The sequence below is a fragment of the Paramormyrops kingsleyae genome, unplaced genomic scaffold (assembly GCF_048594095.1).
Source record: "Paramormyrops kingsleyae isolate MSU_618 unplaced genomic scaffold, PKINGS_0.4 ups139, whole genome shotgun sequence".
In the NCBI taxonomy this organism is placed as follows: domain Eukaryota; kingdom Metazoa; phylum Chordata; class Actinopteri; order Osteoglossiformes; family Mormyridae; genus Paramormyrops; species Paramormyrops kingsleyae.
Window position 1 is genome coordinate 56,981 of NW_027326077.1, and position 20,679 is coordinate 77,659.

The window sequence follows — 20,679 nt, forward strand, 5'->3', positions numbered from 1 at the left end:
ATCCGTCCATGCCATAATGTAAAATCAGACAGATTGCTTAACTTGCAGCTGTCCAATTACGCGTACATATTTTATTGCTGCAGATAATTAAAGTAGGTAATACAACGCTGAAGGTTAGATGTATAGTACGATTACATATGTACAACATGTGGTCATTTCAGTCAGACAAACGTTTAAAATGGAAAACGAGCTTTCCGTTTTTACCGGCAATTTCCGTAGCACGTCTTAGTCGAAGTACTACACTGCCATCTATTGGACAAGTCAGGTTACTGAATCGTGAAATGTGTCTGTACTGAAATTGATAAAACAAACATAATATCTTCAGTCATGTTTTCTTTTAGGACCACTACAAGAGCATTATCAGTATGAAGGTTTATCAATAAAAATAATTTATTAAAATAAATATTACAGGGCTCTCCCTGAAAATAAGATGCTCTTAGCTTCCAAAGCCAAGGACACATTCTAGTGATTTTCCAGGAGACTGGACCTAACTAACCTGGGGCCTTATGAAAAACAATCAATTATTTGCAATTATTTGCAATTTGAACTGTCATGTTGAAGCTCACAAGGTGTGGAGAACAAGAAACACAAGTATGGGAGAAAAGCAAGGTGCAAAGCATACACAAGCAGTGTAACGACATATCAGTTACAATGTATGATTAAAAATACATAATTTCTCACAGTATGAATAGTGGCCCGTTGCTCCTACTATAGCCTCACACCTCCAGGGTCATGGGTTCAATCTGCACCCCTGCTGTAATAAACAGTGAAGTTATTACAGTAACATGATGTTTATCAATAAAATAGTACAATACTGTAGAAAAAATGCTTTCTGGGCAATATTTATGAGAAACTTGCCGATAAAATACTGTAATGTACTGTAATTCTGTACATGAACTGCAAAAAAATAAACTGTAGAATTTACTCAGATTGAATGATGTAACAATTTGCACTCACTTTTTTGGGTTGACTTTAAACCCTTTTTAAGTAAAGTATACCCAATTCTAGGAGACATTTTAAATAAATAAAGCTATAATATACCTACTGTCACAGTACCATCCTATAAGATTTACTCAAATCAATTAATATTTCAATATTAATATTAATTAATTTGAATATTAACATTAATTAATATTTCAAATCAATATTTGTACTCACTCGTTTGGGTAAATTGGGGTATTATTTTTCATGAGTAAAGTAAAGCCAAGTTTAGCAAATAACATACCTAATGTATTTAAAGGGCCTTCTTCAGCATCCAACGCAAAGTGGTACCAGGCTTGAAACAAGGGTCTTTGCCAGTATGACTTGATACAGTTTTCTGTCCCTTTGGGAGTAAAGGTCTTTGTTCAAGAGCTAATTAATGTGGCTATTCTGCCAAGGCTGGGCTGTTCTGCAGCTGTGGTATATTTCGCCCACCGTCATGAAGGAAACTCTGCCAAATACTGACCTTGCAAGATGTTCTCTGTTGAGATAAAAAAAAAATGGAGCAGCTGTGATTGCTCATGTAATGCTTTTTTTGGGGTGATGTATTTGTTAATGTAAGGCCACTTTGATTACCCACACTTGGCCTTGTAGCCTTATATTTGCAGAAAAGAGCCTGAACAGTGATATTCTTTGCTGTGTGGGTCCTGGAACTGCCCACTTCCCTGTAGACCAATAGTGTTGGATGTATATTTGCATAGCATGACATAGTACTGCCAATGATTTCGTAGATTTTTAATTCATTGTCATGATGTTGAGTAGGACAAGCACATAAAACCCCAAATATATTGTGACTACCACAGCTAAAATGGATCTTGGTGGGATGTGTTGGTTTGTGCTCCATGGAGTGATTTTGGCTGGGAGACTAAGACTGGATGTACATAGAATAAAAAAACCTCAATGACTTCTAACATCCCCACCATAAGAACACACATTAAATCCTGCTTATTCTAATCCTGGTATTTAAACCATCAGTTTCTCAGGACTCTTTAGCAGTTATACATCTCTAAATACACAAAGCCAACTGATACAGAGCAATCAGTTTAAACAACCAAAGGAATCCTGAAACGGAACAAGCAATGATATGTGGTAGAGACTAATATCTGTGGCATTCCATTCTCAACTGCGGTGGGATTCTAAATATTATGTAAAGATGGATATCCAAAAATTAAGCCTAATTAAAAGTGAAATATTAAATGAGCAAAATAATTAAATTTGTTGTTCAATCCCAAGTTGTGATTAAAAAGCAATGAGGCTGCCACCCATTATATCTGCTCTAGGGAAATGCACTTCTGCAGCCACTAGGGGAGCTCTCACCTTCTCTCAGCTCTGCTAAATAATGTTGCGTAGTCTAACAAGCTTTATAATCTGTGTCAGTGAGCACTGCTTTACTGGAAATGCCTCCCCCCGGAATTATTGTAAACAGGTATTACGTATCATAGGAGAAATATTTGAAAATGAAATAGATTTATTAACTGGCTCCTGAAATTAGGAATTATAAATGAACTGACCTTAATGAGTATTAATTAAATTAATTCAGAGACATTGCAGTTCATTCCACATGAAAAGTTACAACTTAAGCTAAATCTGCTTAAATCATTTAGAGTGTTTAATAACACATTCAAGTTCAAGCAACTTGAAAAACTGAGCTTTTAAACTTAAATCATTTGAGGCAACTAATTTCCTCTGATTTGAGTAAACTCAACCTAGCAGGGTTTACAGCGTGGGTGAACTTCAGCTTCATTTATTAAAAATAATTTATTTCCTAAATTTGGGTATACTTTTCTTAAAAAAAAAAATCAGTTTAAATATACCCCAAGATAAGTGAGTGCAAAAATGCTGCCTTATTTAATTAGCGTAAATCGTGTGTTTATATCTACAATGCATTAAAATTAGTGGGTGCAGTTCGGGTATGAGGGCCCCACCACTGGCAGATGGCAGAGTCCCCCATCCCCCTCCCCGCACCCCCAAGGCCCTAATGTAATATGGACTGTGTATATCACTAAGGTGCAAAAAGTGGGCGAGCAGTTGAGGCACGGGCACCCCACCGCTGTCAGACGGCAGAGCCCCACCTGCCTCAACCCACCTCCTCAGCCCTAGTGTCATGTGATGTCTAACATGCAAGTAAAATTTGAGGAGCAGTGTCTCAGCGCACCTCCCCACCGCCCCTCAAGGCCCTAGTGTTGTGTGAAATGTGGTGTTGGGCCCAGGGGAGCAATAAGGGCGTGCCAGGAGTGGGCCCCCCCCCGGCACCGGGGCCAGATCCCCGATTGGCCCCGATTAGTCCCCATCCCTGACCCCGCACAGCCGGCAGGGACGGCCAACCGAGGTGTTCAGGGGCGCCACAGGCAGCCCGGCAGCAGGGACCCCCCCCAGGCGCAGACCGGGAGAGACCCACCACACCACGCCCGATGAGACCCCGGCTAGCAGCCAAGGACGGGACAACTCCAGACCCCCCAGCAAACGGGGAGCCGGTCCGGCTAGGCGGGATGACCCCCGCCCCCCGGCCACCCCAAGCCCCCCCCCAGGCGAGGCAGAGGCTCCCCCCACCGCCCCCCCCCCCCAACCACCCCACAGCGCCCGAGGGCCCCGCGCCGGAATCGCCAACGGCAGACAACGACCCGCCCCACCAGGCAACGGGCCCGGGCAGACCAGGCACCCCCAGCATGCGGGCGACCACCCGCCCGGGAGCCGGAGCAGCGGCCCCAGCAGATAGAGCCCACGGCCCCAAACCCACCCACCCCAGCGCAGCGGCACAGGCGGAACCCAGAGGCCCCACCCCCCGATCACACCCTCAGCGCGCCACCCACCCCAGGGGGGCAGAACCCCCAACCCCCCGCACCGCCCCCAACAGGCCAGGCCAGCGGCCACCCAGAGACATTGACCACGTGCCCTCAGCCAAGAGAAACCCCAGAGGACCACAACAACCCTGCCCCTCCGCCCCCAGCCCCCAACCCGGGACAGTGATGGTAATGCCCCACCACCCTCGACAACATTACATTAAAAAGTTAATTATTGGAGCCCAAATATCTTCAAAATCGATCAATTGATTTTTCTTACAGGCAGATGACCTCTCCATGGAAACATAATCCCAGAGTAGATTTTTGAACAGATTTATATTTAAATTCTCTTTTGACTTCCAGTTCAGAAGGATTGTTTTCTTGGCAATGGTTAGTACTGTAAGAAGCATGCATGATTTATTCGTGTCTATATTAGTGTTAGTGAGGTCCCCAAGCAGGCAGAGTGAGGGGGAGGGTGGGATGGGATGCCCTAGGTGTGTCGATAAGTCTTCACAAATCCTTTGCCAGAATTCGTTGACCGGTGTGCAGTACCAGAAAGCATGCAGGTAATTATCTGGTGCGTCCTTTTTACAAGTTAGGCATATGTCAGTATCTCTGATACCCATCTGGAACATCCTCTGCCCTGTGTAGTGTGTTCTGTGTAAAATTTTGTACTGTAATAGCTGCAGGTTGGAGTTCTGATTCATTCGGAAGGTATTCAAGCAAATTTGCCTCCAGAAGTTAGTGTCTGGATTGATGAGTAAATCCCTTTCCCATTTGTGGGTAGGGAGTGAGAGCGTTATATCAGATTCTGCTAGATGCACGTAAATCCTAGACAGTAGTTTTTTAGTTGGTGTTATTAAGAAGTTTGCTATTTTAGGTGAAAGCTCCAGCTCTAATTGCTTACGGCACCATCTATTATGTATTATTGATTTAAGCTGAAGATATTCTAAGTATTTGTTTTTCTCAATGCTATAAGTTTCTGCTATTTTGTCAAATGATATCATGCGATTGTCTTGGATTATGTTCGAGGCGCTTGATTCCTTTATTATGCCAAGCCAGGAAGTTTATCATTTTTTTATTTAACAAGATGTCAGGGTTGTTCCAGATGGGTGTCAGTTTGCATGGGACCAGTGAGGTTTGGTTCATTTTAAGAAATTCCCACCAGGCTGTCAGTGATGTGCTGATGTTGATGCTCTTAAAACAACATTGTCGTTTAAGTATATGACTGATAAATGGCAGGTCCTGGACTCGAATATCATTACAGAACGTTTGCTCAATATCCAGCCAGTTAAGGTCTAAGTTATTTTGTGTAGTCCATTTTAGGACATATATCAATCTATTGGCAAGAAAGTAGTTGTAGAAATTGGGAAGCTCCAAACCCCCACAGTTTTTGGGTTTCTGTAAAGTTTTTAAACTTATTCGTGGTGGTTTAGATTTCCATAGATATTTTGAGATTAAGGAGTCCAGTGAATTAAACCAAGTCCGCGGAGGTTGACTCGGAACCATTGAGAACGTGTAGTTAATTTTTGGTAAGATCATCATTTTGACTGTTGCTACTCTTCCCAGAAGTGATGTGGGTAGATTGTTCCACCGTGCAAGGTCATCTTCTATCTTTTTAAGCAGCGGACTGTAATTTAATCGCATCAGATCTGACAGCTTGGCAAAAATGTTAATACCCAGATATCTAATGTTCCCAGATTGAAGTGGGATAGTTGGATTGGACTGGAAGTCACAAGATATTGGAAGAGTAGTCGACTTATTCCAATTAATAGAGTAATCTGAAATGGAGGAGAACTTATCTATGAGTCTTATCGTCTCTGTGAGGGAACCCTGTGTATTTTGAAGAAAAAGTAATACATCATCTGCATAAAGACTAATTTTATGGGTTATACTTGCTGTTTGAATACCTTTGATATTATTATTGTTCCGAATTGCTGCTGCCAATGGTTCAATAAATATAGCAAATAGTGATGGAGAAAGTGGACAACCTTGCCTAGTGCCCCTTCTGAGAGTGAAGCTTGGGGAGATTTGATCATTCGTTTTTTACGCAGGCTTTAGGTGAACTGTATAAAATTTTAATCCAGGTTACGAAGTTCTCGCGAAATCCAAATTTTAGTAAGGTTGCCATTAGAAATTTCCAGTTGACCCTGTCAAAAGCCTTTTCTGCGTCCAATGAGATGATTATGGCTTCCTTATTTTGAATGTTGCAGTAGTCTATTACGCCAATTAGTCTCCTCATGTTGTTAGTGGACTGTCTGCCTTTAATGAAACCCGTTTGATCTGGATGTATTATATAAGGTGTCACTTTTTCAATTCTACTAGCCAGTGCTTTGCTAATGATTTTAAGGTCCGCATTTATGAGTGATATTGGTCGGTAGCTAGAGGGGAGAGCAGGGTCTTTGTCAGGTTTGAGGAGCAGGTTAATGTCTGCACAATTCATATTTGGGGGGATGCTGCTAGTTTCTTTAATTTCTATAACCATTCTATGGAATAGTGGTGCTAGCAGAGGCCAAAATGTTTTGTAGAATTCTGCTGGAAGTCCATCTGGACCTGGGGCTTTCCCGTTAGGCATACATTGTAGTAAGGAGTAAGGAAGGAGGAAGACCGGAGAGTAAGGAAGGAGGAAGACCGGAAATGCGGTAAGTGACGTCAGACGCCGGAGACTTGGCGGAAAATCTGAATGAACAGCGAGCTGAGCGAGGACAGCGAGGGGAAGTTGGAATCACTCGAAGAATACATTGACTGGTACTTCGACACTACAGTCATGAAGAAGAACCTCAATACATCTTCCCCGGGAAAAAGCGAGACGCCGTCATCCAAAAGAAGTCGCCCGGCAGACTCCCCCGGAGCAACTTCGCCGACTAGTAAAGACTTCGCCGACATACTGGAGTCAATCGACAAGCGATTGTCCAGCTTCGACGCGAGGTTGTCTCTGGTCGAGATTTTGCATCAGGAGTTCACATCCCTGAGGGAGTCTTTGGAATTCAGCCAGCAACAGGTGGAAACACTCGCTGCTGAAAACGCCTCACTACGGGGCTCGGTCAAGTCTCTAACTGAGAATGTGACCAATCTAAAAGAAGAAAATAAAAAAATAAAAGAGACTGTCATCGATCTCCAAGCCCGTAGTATGAGAGATAACCTGGTGTTTTCAGGCATCCCGGAATCTGCTGAAGAGGACGCAGAAATTACGGTTAAAACATTTATCAAGACCCACCTGAAGCTTCCAGAGGACACTGTGGAAAGCATCTGCTTTGACAGAGTCCATCGGCTGGGAGCTAAGAGGCCTGGTGCCCTGAGACCGCGTCCTATTGTGGCCAAATTCGGGAATTTCAAACAGAAGCAGCAGGTGAAGAGCCGCGGCAGGGAGCTGAAAGGAACGGACTTTGGCGTAAACGACCAGTTCCCCAAAGAGATTCTGGAGCGACGCAAAGTTCTGTTCCCAATCCGACGCAGCTCCATCCAGAAGGGCTCCCGAGCTGTCATCGCCGGGGTTCGGCTCTACGTGGATGGACAGCTCTACCGCGACCCTAACATCACTCCCTGGTTATATTAACGCCACTCCAGATAAGAACCTGTTATATTTTTCTTCTTTCCTTATATTTTCCTCTTCTGTTTAATCTAGCTTATACATGTTAATTCGCTAATTTAATGTTAGGTCATAACAAATACACTACCGTCAGTCTCGGCGGCGCCACAGTGCTAACAATGTTTATGTTTCTATGTTTCTCACTAATACCCTTACTCGCGTGCCCCTTTGTATGTCTTTTTCACTTCTCCCTGCTTTCCCTGCATCGATCACCTGCTTTAAATTTCTACTCAATCACACACAACACCCTCGATTTTTACACATCTGCACGACATGATAATGTACATATGTACTCAGCTTCACCACAACCACTCCGACCTTATAGTGCACACAGACATATAGGATACACACGCACACAAGCGTTCACACGCTCGTTCATATCTGACTCATTTGCACGTGCAATATTAGCTACACACACATGTCTATGGGCACACTAAGGTTTGTCTCATGGAATGTGCATGGAGCTGGCTCCAGAGAGAAGAGGTTAAAAATATTTAGCCAGCTTAAAAAACTACAGGCAGACGTTGTTTTATTACAAGAGACTCATAGACCTGCCACAGCTACAGATGAACTTAAAACACCTGAGTTTCCTAATGTGTTCTCAGCCTGTTATAACTCTAGGCAGAGGGGAGTAGCAATTTTAATACATAAAAATGTTAATTTCACATTACTCAACACAATTATAGATCCAGAAGGTAGATTTATAATCATTAAATTGTCTATACTTAACAAGAAGTTATGTATTGTTAGTATATATGGTCCAAATGTTGATAACCCTTCATTCTTCCACGTTTTCTTTACCACACTCTCTGAACACCTAGATAGCACACTCGTTCTTGGGGGCGATCTCAATTTCGCACTAAATAAAGAAATGGATAGGCTCAGTACAGCTGCTCAGCGCAATTGGGAATCCATAAATATAGTTAAGCAGTACATGAGTGACTATGGTCTTCGCGATGCATGGCGTTCTCTTCACCCCAACCGTAGGGAATATACTTTCTTCTCACACGTCCATCACTCTTACTCTCGTCTGGATTATTTCCTAATCAGTAGCTCACTGCTGAGTGACATTTCAGACACTGAGATACACCCTATAGCTGTCAGCGATCATGCTCCTGTATCTTTAACCCTAATAAATAAGAAAGCCATTCCACCAATTAGAAACTGGACATTTAATACATCATTGCTTAAAGATGGAGATTTTATTAACTATTTCAAAAAAGAGTGGGCTTTATATTTAGACTATAATGACCTGCCTGGAACATCAGCATCTGTTCTCTGGGAAGCAGGCAAAGCTGTGATGAGAGGTAAAATAATCTCATTCTCATCACATAAAAAGAAAAGAGAAAACAAGTATATTCAGGAATTAGAAGAAAACATCAAACCCTTAGAAGAAGCTTATGTATCATCCCAGGAACAGGAAATGCTGAATAAAATACGTAAAGCAAAATTAGAATTAAATGAAATTATTCATAAAAAAACACAATTCTTAGCACAAAGACTTCGCTGGCAAAATTATGAATATGGTAATAAATCAGGTAGATTTTTAGCTAACCAGTTAAAAATAAATAAAGAAAAAACAACTATATGTGCTGTTAAAGACTCAACTGGGGATACAGTATATGACCCTGAAAGAATAAACAACACTTTCAGGGACTTTTACAAATCTTTATACTTACCACAGATAAACCCATCTAAAGACGAAATTGATCAGTTTCTTGATAGTATAACCCTTCCGAAATTATCAGATAATCAAACGATGGCACTGGATTCTCTGCTGACACCAGGTGAACTCCAGGAAGCTTTGAACAGTATGCCCAATAATAAGGCTCCAGGCCCAGATGGATTTCCAGTAGAATTCTATAAAGAATTCTGGACAATTCTGTCACCAACATTCTACAGAATGTTGCAGGAAACCAAGGAAAATGGTAGACTACCACCAAATATGAATTCTGCCAACATTAGTCTCTTGCTAAAACCAGGCAAAGACCCTATATTGCCTACCAGCTATCGTCCAATATCACTTATTAATGTTGACCTTAAAATAATCTGCAAAGCTCTCTCAAAAAGAATAGAGAAGATAACCCCTCACATAATTCATCCTGACCAAACTGGTTTCATAAAAGGGAGGCACTCATCAACAAACACACGTAGATTACTCAATCTGATAGACTATTCGTGCAATAAAAACCTTCAAATCATAATATTGTCTCTAGATGCAGAAAAAGCATTCGATAGAGTTAGTTGGAGTTTTTTATTTGCAACATTACACAAATTTGGTTTTGGAACCTCTTTTATAAACTGGTTAAAAATATTATATAGTTCCCCAACAGCATGTGTTAGGACGAATGACCAAACATCCTCTAGCTTCTGTCTCAAGAGGGGCACCAGGCAGGGATGCCCTCTCTCCCCCTCACTCTTTGCAATTTTTATTGAACCACTAGCAGCAGCAATTAGACAGGCTATAGTGATTAAAGGCATCAAATGCAAGAATGTGGAACATAAGGTCAGTCTTTATGCGGATGATGTGTTACTTTTTCTCCAGCATTCACAAACCACTCTCTCTGAGGTAATTACATTAATAAACTCTTTCTCAAGAGTCTCAGATTATTCAATAAACTGGTTAAAATCTACAGTTCTTCCAATTAACTGCTCCTTTCAGAACTCTTCCTCCACTCCACTGCAATCTGGGGATGTTAAATATTTAGGTATTAATGTTTCACCTAGGCTGGCAGACTTAACTAAATTAAACCACATCCCACTTTTAAAGAAGGTAGAGGATGAGCTGGTTAGATGGAAGTCCCTGCCCATATCACTCATGGGAAGGGTTGCATCAATAAAAATGATGGTGTTACCAAGAATTAATTATTTATTTGCAATGATTCCAAGTAAACCATCACCTGACTGGTTTAGATCTCTGGACTCCGCCATCTCTAAATTCCTTTGGAAAGATAAACCACCGCGTATTAGCTTAAAAACGCTGCAAAGGACCAAGGACAAAGGAGGACTAGATCTGCCTAACTTTCACCACTACTTCTTAGCCAACAGGCTTCAAAACATCTCAGGATGGCTAAAACATACCTTCTTAGATGAACCTTGGCTAGACGTAGAACAGGCTCTATGCAATAACATAGACATTTCGGATCTACCATTCATTAGCTCAAACATTAAACGACATGAATGCTTCAAAAGCATCAGTATCAGCTCTTCTCTGACAGCATGGTGGGAGTTTCTTAAAATGACTGAGTCTTCATTAATCCCATGCAAACGTACTCCCATCTGGAACAACCCTGACATACTACTAAACAATAATATGATAAATTTCCCGGATTGGAGTTGTAAAGGTATTAAATACTTGGAACATATATTTGAAGAAATAGACTTTATCCCCTTTGACTTATTAGTTAAAAGACATGGGATTAACAAGAATAGATTTTTAGAATATCAACAAGTTAAATCTATAGTAAAAAGGAAATTCAAGTCTAATCAAATCAAATTACAAATACCACCAAGGGTGGCAGAATTCCTTAATCTCAAAACCCCCAAATTACTGTCTAAAATATACAGGACACTTTCTACAATGGATGATTCAATATCCCTTCCTATTGCAAAATGGGAGGCAGATTTATCAATCAGCTGGGACCACAATTTCTGGTCTAAGACATGCTTAAAAACCTTTGAACTGATTAGAAGTCCCAATTTACAATTAATACAATACAAAATCCTGCATAGAGTGCACTATACAGGGCATCGGATGTTCAGGATGGGTTTTACATCTTCTAACAACTGCTCACACTGTCAAGGGGATACACCTGACAATTACATCCATGCTCTTTGGTTCTGTCCACCTGTTCAGATGTTTTGGCGCAGGATTTGTGAGGACTTATCAAAGTGTCTGAAATGTACCATTCCAGCCTCTCCTTCAGTCTGCTTGTTGGGTGACTTAGATGGTGTCACTACAGAGATTAACACAACCCACATGGCTTTCACCGCTTTATGCATTGCTAAGAAGACTGTCCTCATGAACTGGAAAAATAAAAATAACCTTAATATCAACCAATATAGAGAGAGTTTGCTGGACCATATTAGTCTTGATACAGCTTCTGCCGCCACATTAGACCAATCTCTCTGGGCTCCTTTGATCAGCTCCATCACCTAGTGGCGGTGGGGGGTCGCAGGTTTGTCCCGCTTCGGTCTTTGTTGTTGGTGTGGGGGGGGGCCTATGGGCTTGGGGTGTCTGGGGGTTCCCTGGGGGGGGGGTTTCTGGGGGGGTTCGGCGCTGGGACTGCGGTCCTGGCCTGGATGGGGCTTTGGTGGCTCTTGGGTGGCGTCTTTCTGGTGGCTGCATGCAGCGCTGCTGGGGTAGCCTGTGCCGGCGGACGTAGGGTACCAGCCTGGCGGCCGTGCTGCTCCTGGGTGGGTCCGGGGCGGGCTTGGGGTTCTGGGGGCGCTCTGCCTCCGGGCTGGGGTTCCGGCTGGGCTGGGGGGGCTTGGGTCCTGGTGGGTGGGTCGCCGGGGTGTGGGCTGGCGCGTGCACTGGGGCCCGGCCCCGGCGCGGGGACCTTCGGCGCATTGGAGGGGCTGGGGGCCTCTTTAGCTGGTGGGGAGGTTGTTACCATCTGCCCGCAGGTGGTCCCTGCCTTAGGGGTATCCACTCTGCGGGGGTGGGGGGGAATCCAATAGAGTAGGAGAATGGACCCAACCTGGGTGTCTGTTGTCTTATGTAGTCTGGGAGTTGACTGAATGGTGGGGTGGGTGTAGTTTTTCCCTCTGTGGTGGGGTCTGGTTGGCTGCCCCGGGCTCTGTGGTGCCCGGTGGTGCCGCTGCTCTGGGCCCCCGGACTGGATGGGCCTCGGCTCTCCCGCCCTGGGTGGATTTCGGGGAACGGGGGTGCTTATGGGGGTCAGCGGGGGGGCTGGCTCCAGAGGGGGGGTACTTTGCCCCCCCCGATCCTTTCCTCCCCATCCCTAAATGCTTCCCTCCTCCCGCTCCGTCACCCCAACACACATATAGGGCTTTGAGGTGCAGGTGCGTCGCTGGGATGCAGGGGAGGTATTCCTCCTCTGTCCCCCCGTGGCCACCTGTGTCTCAATCACACATCACAACTTAGACACTCTCATTACTTACTCTCTCATGACACATACATTTAGGGCCTTGGGGGTGGGCACAAGGAATGGCGTCCAGAGGGCGGTCTGTTCATTCAGCCTTACCTCTGGTGCCAGTGCCCACTTCTCAATTTTAAGTTGCATATAGACATTGAGGGTTCTGGGGAGGGGCCGAGCTGACACCAGCTGCTGATTGGCAGAGGGTGGTTAGCACCATGCCCTTCCCCTGTTTTAAAACACTTTAGAACAACACGCACCAACACCACATATGAGCGGGCGGAGGGAAGCATGGGGTCTTTTCACGCCCCCGTTCTCTGTTCACCATCTGGGGCCGGGGGCTGGGAGGAGCTGGCCGTCCGGTCGGGGTCTGGGCTGGTGGGCTTCTTGGCTGCTGTGGGGTCCGGGGTGGTCTTCTTGTCCCCATGCCAGAGGAAAAAAGGGATCCATCTCCGAGGTCTGGTGGCGGATTGCCCCTCTGGGGGCGGTGGTGCCTAGATCTCGGAGTATAGAGTATATATGGGGAGTGTGAGTGTGTGTACGGCGTTCATTTCTGTGTCTTCATGTTGGGCGAATGGGTGAATATTTGTTTATGTGTGCATGAGGGTGGGAACGTATGCTTGTGTATGTGTGTGCCTGTCTGTCTATACGTATGTGTCAGGTTGGGTCTTAGACTCCACCTGAAATAACATCTCAGGCTCTATTACCCCCCGCCACACTCCCTGCTGGTGGATGAGGCCCCCGGCCGCCGGTGCGTTGGTGGTTCTCGATGTCTGGGGCTGGATGCTCTGGTGTGTGCTGGCTCACTCTCGGCGGTTGCCTGCCGGGGCCTGGCCCTTCCGGCTCTGTCGGGGCCCTGGCTGGGGGGTGGGGGGGCCCTTGGATCTCTGGGCCCGGGGTCCGGTCTGCCCTGGTGTGGCCGGCCGCCGGCGGGGCCTGCGTGCTCGTCGCCACGGCCCCCTGGGGCTCCTGTGATGTGGCTGCCGGATGGCCCCCCTCCGGAGCGCTCCTCTGCCCTTTTCTGGGTGGGGGCTGCAATTGTCCCTGCGTTGGTCCTCCTGGGGTTCCCGTGCCCTGGGGGGCCTCTGGATATCTGTGGCCCGGGTCTCCCCCGGGTCGACTTCATGTCCTGGGTGGGCGGGGCTGTGGCTCCCCACACACACTACTAGACAATTACTTGGAGAAACCTTAGGAACACCAGCGCGCTGACACACAGGTGTGCACACAGGTGCTCACGGACACGTGCTCACGGACACACACTGTCTTGATCGGCTGTTGTTTCTGGGCATGGGTTGTAAGGCTGGTTGTGTGTGCTGTTCAACAACATTCAACGTTTGATGGTCGTTGTGATTAGTACAGATGTTGTATGTTGTCTTTCTCTTTTCAACAGACATGGAAGCAGATTATCTGTTTTGTTTTTTTTCTTGGTTTGTTTTTTTTTTTTTCTTTTGTTTTTTTTTTTTTTTTTCTGTTTTCTTTCCATTCCTCTCTCTCCCTCTCTCTCTCTTCCCTCCTTCTCCTTTGTCCCCCCCCTCCCTCTCCTTCTTTTGAGGAAGTAAATAAAAATATAAAATAAAATAAAAAATAAATAAATAAGTAAATAAAAAATAAAAAAATAAAAATAAAAAAAAAATGTATAAATAAATAAATAAATAGATACAGTCCCCCACAGAGGGGGGGTGGAGGAGGGAATAAAAAAAAAAAAAAAAAAAAAAAAAAAATTCCCACCAGGCTGTCAGTGATGTGCTGATGTTGATGCTCTTAAAACAACATTGTCGTTTAAGTATATGACTGATAAATGGCAGGTCCTGGACTCGAATATCATTACAGAACGTTTGCTCAATATCCAGCCAGTTAAGGTCTAAGTTATTTTGTGTAGTCCATTTTAGGACATATATCAATCTATTGGCAAGAAAGTAGTTGTAGAAATTGGGAAGCTCCAAACCCCCACAGTTTTTGGGTTTCTGTAAAGTTTTTAAACTTATTCGTGGTGGTTTAGATTTCCATAGATATTTTGAGATTAAGGAGTCCAGTGAATTAAACCAAGTCCGCGGAGGTTGACTCGGAACCATTGAGAACGTGTAGTTAATTTTTGGTAAGATCATCATTTTGACTGTTGCTACTCTTCCCAGAAGTGATGTGGGTAGATTGTTCCACCGTGCAAGGTCATCTTCTATCTTTTTAAGCAGCGGACTGTAATTTAATCGCATCAGATCTGACAGCTTGGCAGAAATGTTAATACCCAGATATCTAATGTTCCCAGATTGAAGTGGGATAGTTGGATTGGACTGGAAGTCACAAGATATTGGAAGAGTAGTCGACTTATTCCAATTAATAGAGTAATCTGAAATGGGGGAGAACTTATCTATGAGTCTTATCGTCTCTGTGAGGGAACCCTGTGTATTTTGAAGAAAAAGTAATACATCATCTGCATAAAGACTAATTTTATGGGTTATACTTGCTGTTTGAATACCTTTGATATTATTATTGTTCCGAATTGCTGCTGCCAATGGTTCAATAAATATAGCAAATAGTGATGGAGAAAGTGGACAACCTTGCCTAGTGCCCCTTCTGAGAGTGAAGCTTGGGGAGATTTGATCATTCGTTTTTACGCAGGCTTTAGGTGAACTGTATAAAATTTTAATCCAGGTTACGAAGTTCTCGCGAAATCCAAATTTTAGTAAGGTTGCCATTAGAAATTTCCAGTTGACCCTGTCAAAAGCCTTTTCTGCGTCCAATGAGATGATTATGGCTTCCTTATTTTGAATGTTGCAGTAGTCTATTACGCCAATTAGTCTCCTCATGTTGTTAGTGGACTGTCTGCCTTTAATGAAACCCGTTTGATCTGGATGTATTATATAAGGTGTCACTTTTTCAATTCTACTAGCCAGTGCTTTGCTGATGATTTTAAGGTCCGCATTTATGAGTGATATTGGTCGGTAGCTAGAGGGGAGAGCAGGGTCTTTGTCAGGTTTGAGGAGCAGGTTAATGTCTGCACAATTCATATTTGGGGGGATGCTGCTAGTTTCTTTAATTTCTATAACCATTCTATGGAATAGTGGTGCTAGCAGAGGCCAAAATGTTTTGTAGAATTCTGCTGGAAGTCCATCTGGACCTGGGGCTTTCCCGTTAGGCATACATTGTAGTGCCTCGTGAAGTTCCAATATTGAGAGAGGTAATTCTAATGCCGATATTTGTTCATTATTTAATTTTGGTAGGTCGATGTTGTTTAAGAACTCTTCTATTTCAGAATTGGTTGGATTAATATTAGGTGAGTATAATTTTTTATAGAAGTCCCTAAATATCCTTATCTCTCCTAGGCTATGAGTTGCCTTCCCATTGGGGTCTGTAACTGAAGAGATTGCTGCCTTCTCTTTATTCTGTTTTAGTTGGTTTGCTAAAAACTTACTTGATTTATTACTATGTTCAAAATTGTCCAAGCGTAATTGACACAATTTTTTGTCTCTTAATTCTTGCAATTTCATTTTACTTTTCCTCAGCTCATTTAGAAGGTGTTTTTCTTGGGAGGCAACATGTGCTGATTCCAAAGTTTTAATTTTCTGTTCTAGTTCTGTCTCGAGTGCTTTTTCCTTTTTCTTTTTATGTACTGAATATGATATTATTCTGCCTCGTATTACAGCCTTTGCTGTCTCCCAGAGAATGCACGCAGAGATACTTGGCAAGTCATTTGTTTCAATAAATGTTGTCCAATCTTTTTTAATAACTTCTAGAAACTCTGAGTCCGTTAGTAATGATGTATTCAGTCTCCACCGTTTAAAAGGTGGTGCACTAACTTTTACAGTGACCGTCATAGTGACAGGTGCATGGTCACTGATTGTTATAGGGTGAATTTGTGTGCCACGTATATCTTTCATGACTGTATTACTGATAAGAAAAAAGTCTATCCGGGAGTAAGAATGATGGACTGGTGAAAAAAACGTGTATTCTCTAAGCGTGGTGTGAAAAGTACGCCAGACATCGCATAGGCCGAAATCATTCATATATTGTTTTACTGTTTCGGATGACTGGCAAGTACGGTAACTAGCTGCTGTACTACGTCTGTCAGATTCTGGGTTAAGTACTAATTTGAAGTCCCCTCCCAGTATAAATTCTGTGTCTGAGTATGATGATATTGCAGCAAAAAGGTGGTGGAAGAAGGAGGGGTCATCACTATTTGGACCGTATATATTGGCAATACATAATTCTTTGTTATATGCTGAAATTTTAATAATTATGAATCTACCTTTTGGGTCTGCAATAGTGTCTTTACAGTTGAAACATATTCTTTTGTTGATTAAAATTGCTACACCTCTCTGTTTTGAATTATAACTAGCTAAGTATACGTGTGGAAATTCTGGTGAATTTAATGTTCACTGTCCTGTTTTGGCTAAGTGAGTTTCCTGTAGTAGGACAATGTCTGCCTGTACTGTTGTTAGATATTCTAAGATTTTACGTCTCTTAGCAAATGAGCCAATACCACACACGTTCCAAGTGACAAAGCGTAGTGAATTCATGCTGTCCTAACTTAGACCCCCTGAGTGCAATCTAATGTTAAAATGGACGGATGTGTGTGTATGTGAATGACTGTGTGTGTATGAGTGTGAATGTGTCAGGATGAATGTGTGTGCAAATGTCAATGTGTGAATGTCTCCATGTGTGCTACTAAGATGAGGAGATCTGTCTGAGCTTGAGTGGGCATGTGTATATGTTAGTGTATGAATGCATACATGTGTGATGTTTAGATGAGGGGGTGCGTGTATGTTTGAGTGGGCGTCTATGCATGCGAGTGTGTGACTATCTACGTGTATGTGTGGGTGTATAGTATCTGGTAGACTGCTTCCAGATAAAACATTTTTGAGCGTCAATATCGATATGCTACAATTACCATAACAATGACAATGATGGCCATAACAACAACAACAAGAACTGCGACTGTGGTGAGACATTAAACAAGGGGGTTGAGGAACAGTAAGGGGTATAAAGTGACCCGGCCTTAATAGTCCTAGACAAAGCCGTCTAGTGTGCTGCGTGCGCTAAAAACCTGTATTAACTGCCAAACTTTTAAAGTTAGTTTATTAAATGCGTGTTACCTTAGTCGGAAGTGGTTTCAGTAGAGCCAAGCGGTGGTGTTCTGGTCGCGAAACAGTTGTCCATTAACATACAGTCTGTCTACTGCGATGACAGCCCGGGCTCCTTCCGCAATGAATTTTTTCCTTAGCTGGAACAGGATTCTGCGACGATCCAGGATTTCTTTGGGAAATTGGTCGTTGACGCTGAAGTCCGTTCCTCTGAGCTCCCTGCCTCGGCTTTTCACCAGCTCCTTTTGTTTGAAATGTTCAAACTTGGCCACGATAGGTCTTGGACGCTGAGCTTCTTTCCTCACCCCTCCTATGCGGTGGACCCGATGAAACGTGATGTTGTTGACGGTGTCCCGAGAAAGTTTAAGTTCTTGTTGCATGAAGTTTCTGATGGTAGCTTCTGCGTCTTCCTCTGCACGCTCCGGAATTCCGGCGAACACTAAATTGTCCCGCATACTTCTTGCTTGAATATCAAGCAGGGACTCTTTCATACGCTTATTTTCTGTGGAGAGTTCCGCCATACCTTCCGTGAGGGATTTTACGGAGTCTCTGAGAATCTTGTTTTCAGATGCGAGCGATTCCACCTGTTGTTGACTGTACTCCAGAGATTCCCGTAGTGCTTGAAATTCCTTGTTAAGGATTTCTACAAGTGCCAGTCGGGCGTCAAAACTGGAAAGTTTGTTATTAATGGACTCTAGGATATCTCTGTTTTCCTTATCCGGCGATGAAGGGCTGCTTGAGGGGCTGTTTGAAGTACAGTCCGAGCGGGTTCTCTTCGTGGATGGAGTCGCTTGGTTCTTCTTCATGATGAGTCGCTCGTAATACTCGTCCACGTAATCCTGTAAGTCTTCTAAGGTTTCTTCGTCCAGGATGTAATGAGTAAACTTCTCTATCCGATAAACTATATATACTATATATACTATTATTAATATTATTAATATTTTGGCTTGTTTAAGTTGGCTGTCGAAGTAAGTTTTGTTTGTTTTTTAGTAGGACGCTGCCATGTTGGATTACGCACAGCTCTCACGGGATCTCACAGCATCACGGGAACAGATGAACTGTAAAATTAATAGTAAACTACTGCAACCCTCCTACCAGTAGTTTACTTTAAATTAACATGACAATTTTTTGCATTTATTTTAAGGGGCCCGGCTGCAGCTGAGAGCAGCGCGTGGCTCAACAGACTAAGTATCTGACCATATGATCCAAAGGTTCATATCCAGCCTCAGCTGAGTAGCTCCATGTCTTTGGGCTCTTGAGCAAAGCCCTTGATTCCCAACGAGGCAGAAAATTTGCATCAGGCTTGTGTGAGCAAAGACACTTGCATCATGCCTGGTTCCACTTTGTATCAGATGCTGATTATGGTCCTTTAATTGGCATTGGGGAAATTGGGGAAAGCATTTGGGTTTATTGTACTGATAAAAAAAGATTTGCCGAAATTTCCCAAAATAAGTGAGTGCAAAAAATGTTGCCTTAATTAACTTGAGTATATCCTAAACGGTATTTTTTTCAGTGTGGTATACCCTCCGTGCACAAGATGGCACTTCTAATGTTCAAAATCTGTGTGGTGGGCTGGGGTACTTCCGGTGTAAGCTGTCAGCGAGTTTATGCAAAATGTTGAGAATGAAGAACAAGCGCCTTACATATCAGTATCAAATTGGCAAGTCTAAATTACATTGTAGTGTACCTTGATGTGCCGTTTCATCGAGGTATAATTCTGAAATAAGTTTCCATTGTTTCCCACGTAATCCTGAGGTGCGAGCTCAGTGGTAGTCAAGATATGACGAGAGAACTTCACTCCTACTAACATTCTGGTCCGCAGTCGGCATTTCAAGGTAGACGATTTCATCACAACAGGACATCGAAAACTCGTTCAAGGAGCGGTGCCCTGCCTTTTTGAGTGGAATAATTTTACCATACCAGCACCGAGGCGCAATGTGTGGGAGGGCCACCCTAAATGCCCCTCTCCCTGGCAGGGCCCGGTGTCAGTGTCCGTTGACCCTGATTGCGAGATAGAAGTAACGTTACCACTGGACCATGACTATCCTGTAACTCCGTCGACATCAGTGATGGCATCCGACTTGGCAGAAGAGAATGAAATTTTGAAGAAAAAAATTCAGGAGCTGCAACAGCAGATTGAAACTCTGCAGCTGCAGTTAAGATTTGGCCTAGAACGTCTTGCAGGGTCTGATGAGGACATTCGTTTTTACACAAGGAAGGTCCATGTCCTGAAAAATCATTTTGTAATCAACACGTCCCTCATTGCATGGAATTAATGTATATTGTTAATATCAAGTTAAATTAACGCCAACATAACTGTTTCATTGCTAGATTTGCATCATATCAGCACTTCCAGGCCTTTTGGCAACTTGTGCAGCCAGCCGTGAACACCAAGATGGTGCAGGTCACCAGTGCCAGTGCAGCCAGCCGTGAACATCAAGATGGTGTGGGTCGCCAGTGCAGCCAGCCGTGAATACCAAGATGGTGCGGGTTACCAGTGCCAGTGCAGCTAAGCTGTGTTATCAGGGTCTCGTGGATTAATGCATACTACACTAAATAAGATTTTAGCCTGAAAGCTTAGCCTTTTGGTGCTTAATGGAAATTTGAATAAATGCAAAGGTGATCACAAAGGCTGCAATTAATCATGTTATATAGCCCCAACCCATTTAAGTTACATCTTTAACTAATTCATTTAGGTGGTAAATATACTTTTATATAAGCAGTAAAACTAATTGTATGTTTGCAGTACTTTTGCTAATTCTGTTTACAAAATTATATATCTAATATATATATATATATATATATATATATATATATATCTAAGTAAACAATTATCAACAGTAATGTTATATAAGGAGCCATACACAGCAAATGTGCCAGTGTTAAATTAACACTGCATGGTGTCTATATGGGTCCACACCATTCAGTGTTACCTTTAAAACTTTACAGTGTGCAGTGAGTGTTGTTTTTACAGTGTTAATGTTTATTAACTCTAATAATGTTCAATTTACACCATAGGGTGTTAAGTCGATGAGTCTCCACCTCCACACCTGCCCCATTTTAATATGCGCACAAGTCATGAGGATCAGAAGTGCCATCCCAGATTTACCCACCATCATGAGAAAGGACGTTACAGCTTTTTCTTGTTT

The 20,679-nt window shown here is 43.3% G+C and overlaps 1 long non-coding RNA gene across 1 annotated transcript; it reads right to left on the minus strand.

The window, feature by feature from the left end:
- Window positions 1-1,225: 1,225 nt before the first annotated feature.
- Window positions 1,226-17,670, minus strand: LOC140587045 (uncharacterized). The gene is made up of 3 exons (XR_011988794.1): window positions 17,543-17,670; window positions 1,448-1,462; window positions 1,226-1,324 (listed from the first exon to the last, which is right to left on the minus strand). It is a non-coding gene; the product is annotated as an uncharacterized lncRNA (long non-coding RNA).
- Between the last annotated feature and the right edge of the window lie 3,009 nt (window positions 17,671-20,679).